We start from the raw sequence: 3736 nt of genomic DNA on the forward strand, positions 1-3736 counted from the left end.
CGTGAGTGCACTCTATTAGAGACATCGATTTTCTCAGTTTTCTCGTCAGTTCTACTCATAATTCCGAGTGACTCATCCTGCCCTTTCGTTGAATGTATGGCGGGGGAGCAGGGAGAAAAATTAACAATGTGTGGCTTAATCATTGCTTATTTTATTTTTGGTATTTGCTTTAGCCTACGTCGCACCGACACAGATAGGTCTTATGGCGACGATGGGATAGGGCAGACCTAGGAATAGGAAGGAAGCGGCCGTGGCCTTAATTAAGGTACAGCCCCAGCATATGCCTCGTGTGAAAATGGGAAACCACGAAAAACCATCTTCAGGGCTGGGGTTCGAACCCACTATCTCCCGATTACTGGATACTGGCCGCACTTAAACGACTGCCGCTATAGAGCTCGGTGCTTAATCATTGATTTATCCATGTTAATTGAGTGATAGAAGGGGAAAAGAAAGTGGAAATTACGGCGTAAGTAGTGATAATTCAACCTAATTATTCTCTCAATTGATTACAACCTACTGGACGAGTTAACTGAAACGAAACGTGAGGACTAAAGAAGTTGGCTGAGAATTGACGAAGACACCTTTCACTGTTGAAATACCATTGTGAAGTGACATAGAGACCCGGATTATTTTCAGCCGCTCAAATTTTTTTGAACTTGAATTTTTTACCACCGATTCCCTAAAGGTATCATGTTTTATAACTTCCAATTTATTAAATAGAAAATCATGCATGGCTTCTCCTTCTGTTCTGTTGTTTAAAAATAAGTTTCTACATATTAGAGTTCCGAAATTGAACGATAGGTTTCACTAAAATACAGTAAACCTTCTTTCTTCTTTGGTATTGTAGCAATGGCGGTGATTATGGGAGTGAACTCCACAGTTGATCACTGCGAATAAAAGCTCATTAGCTCAGCTCTCAACGTGTGCTAGTTTATGAACCAGCTGCCCAGTTCACACAACCTGTCGTGCAGGCATAAAAATTGCTTGGTTCGCCTTAGCATGGTTCAATGCTCCCAAGTTTCCGTATTATTCGCCGAAGATAATAAAAGTGCACTCTATTAGAGATTTTTAAAGGAAAAGCTATTGGTGTAAATCCCGTCCCAAGATCATTCCACCGGGCGAGCTAGCCGTGCGGTTAGGGCCGTGCGGATATGAGCTTGCATCCGGGAGATAGTGGGCTCGAACCCCACTGTCGGCAGCCCTGAAAATGTTCCGTGGTTTTCCATTTTCATACGAGGCAAATGATGAGGCTGTACCTTAATTAAGGCCTCGGCCGCTTCCTTTCCACTCCTAGGCCTTTCCTATCCCTTCGTCGCCATAAGAACAATCTGTGTTGGTGCGACGTAAAACAAATAGCCAAAAAATAGATCGTTCCAGGAAGACAGAACCAAATAAACTGTTAAATTAAGTAGGATGATGATGATGATGATGATGATGATGATGATGATGTTGATTGTTGTTTAAAGGAGCCTAAGAGCTAACTGATTAGAATCTAGAGAGAATGAAGATGACAAATGAATATGAATGCAAAACAATCAGTACATCTAATTCACAAAGCCTTATTTTCTGGGATGATCCTTGTATTCCAAAGGGGTCCAAAATCCAGGTCACCTGCCCCTCAAAATGGTACTAATCACTGGTAAAGTACAACCATGGTGTTCCTCCTACAGTGGTACTAATCACAGGTAATATTGACTCATGGCATGTCACGCATAATGGCCCCACTCACAGGTAACACAGATCCATGGTGCTCTTCACATAGTGGAACTAATCATGGGCTACATATACTCCTGGCGTTGCTCACATAGTGGTGCTAATGACAGGCTACGTATACTCATGGTGTTGTTCACATAGCTGCACTATTGATAGCTATTGTTGACCCACGGTGCATCACACATTATTGTACCAGCCACAGGCAACCTGGACTCATGGTGTTCCTCACATAATGACACTACTCATAGGTAACGCAGACCCATTCTGAACACAGTGGAGCCAACACATTCAAGCGCAGCACTCGGTACCATTTCCCGCTAGACGGTAGTCGGTGCAGCCGAGCGCCTGCTTTTCCGCCTCGGTGGGATTCACACAATGGTACTAATCACAGGCAACGTCCAGACTCGTAGTATTCCTCACGTTATGGTACTAATCACAAGTAGTTTCATGGTTCTAATTCCATTATCCCTTCGTCGCCCCTTACGACAGGAAGGGGGTAGCATGTATGTGTTAATCTGCGTCCCCCACCAAAAAGGGGAAATGAAGTAGGAACGTGCAGAAGCGGTGCAAGTGAATGGTACCAGAGTTGGCTGTATCAGTAGAATAACTCAAAAGCTGAGTGAAAGAAGAAAGAAACAAGAAGAAACACAGCAAAAGGGAACATACAGACAACAAATTATCAATCAATCAATCAATCAATCAATCAATCAATCAATCAATCAATCAATCAATCAATCAATCAATCAATCAATCAATCAATCAATCAATCAATCAATCAATCAATCAATCAATCAATCAACCACTACTGATCTGCATTTATGGCAGTCGCCCAGGTGGCAGATTTCCTATCTGTTGTTTTCCTAGCCTTTTCTTAAATGATTGCAAAGAAATTGGAAATTTATTGAACATCTCCCTTGGTAAGTTATTCCAATCCCTAACTACCCTTCCTATACACGAATATTTGTCCCAATTTGTCCTCTTGAATTCCAACTTTATCTTCATATTGTGATCTTTCCTACTTTTAAAGACACCATCCAAACTTATTCGTCTACTGATGTCCTCCCACGCCATCTCTCCACTAACAGCTCGGAACATACCACTTAGTCGAGCAGCTCGTCTCCTTTCTACTAAGTCTTCCTAGCCCAAACTTTGCAACATTTTTGTAACGCTACTCTTTTGTCGGAAATCGCCCAGAACAAATCGAGCTGCTTTTCTTTGGAATTTTTCCAGTTCCTGAATCAAGTAATCCTGGTAAGGGTCCCATACACTGGAACCATACTCAAGTTGAGGTCTAACCAGAGAAAAATATGCTCTCTCCTTTATATCCTTACTACAGCCCCTAAATACTCTCGTAACCATGTGCAGAGATCTGTACCCTTTATTTACAATCATATTTGTGTGATTACCCCAATGAAGATCTTTCCTTATATTTATACCTAGGTATTTACAATGATCCAAAAGGGAATTGAGCCAACGGCACGTGGTGTTCGCAAGCGATCACCCATCCAAGTACTGACCACGCCCATTGTTGCTTAACTGCGGTGATTGGACGTGAACCGGTGTATTCAACCTGGTATGGTCGTTGGCAATTATTTATGTAACAGCCCCTAAAAGTTATATTTTACCTTAAAAGTGAGTGAATTTCAAAACGAGTGATGTAAACTCATCACTAGACAATAATAGACTGTAATGCGAACATAATGAAGTAAGTAACAAGTATATTCTTCCCCGCACAACGATTAGGTTAGGGGTCGGCAACCTTTTAAGCATGAAGAGCTATTTAAAAATGGGGTTCACTATGGGGGGCGCCAAGGAAAATACCATTTTTAAAAGGTGGTGGTGGTGATTATTGTTTTAAGAGGAAGTACAACTAGGCAACCATCCTCTATATAACATTAATCAGAGGGAAGAAATGGAAGGGACGCGACACTTCGAAAAATGAAGATATCGGCCAAAGGAAGTCAAGGGCCACGAAGGGCGTGAAAATGAAAGACTCCCTAGCCCTTGCAAACCTAATAGCGTC

At 42.0% G+C, this 3736-nt stretch overlaps 1 pseudogene; it reads right to left on the reverse strand.

Annotated features, from left to right (window-relative positions):
• Positions 1-3181: 3181 nt before the first annotated feature.
• Positions 3182-3300, reverse strand: LOC136881348 (5S ribosomal RNA; annotated as a pseudogene).
• Between the last annotated feature and the right edge of the window lie 436 nt (positions 3301-3736).

The sequence above is a fragment of the Anabrus simplex genome, chromosome 9 (assembly GCF_040414725.1).
Source record: "Anabrus simplex isolate iqAnaSimp1 chromosome 9, ASM4041472v1, whole genome shotgun sequence".
In the NCBI taxonomy this organism is placed as follows: Eukaryota; Metazoa; Arthropoda; class Insecta; order Orthoptera; family Tettigoniidae; genus Anabrus; species Anabrus simplex.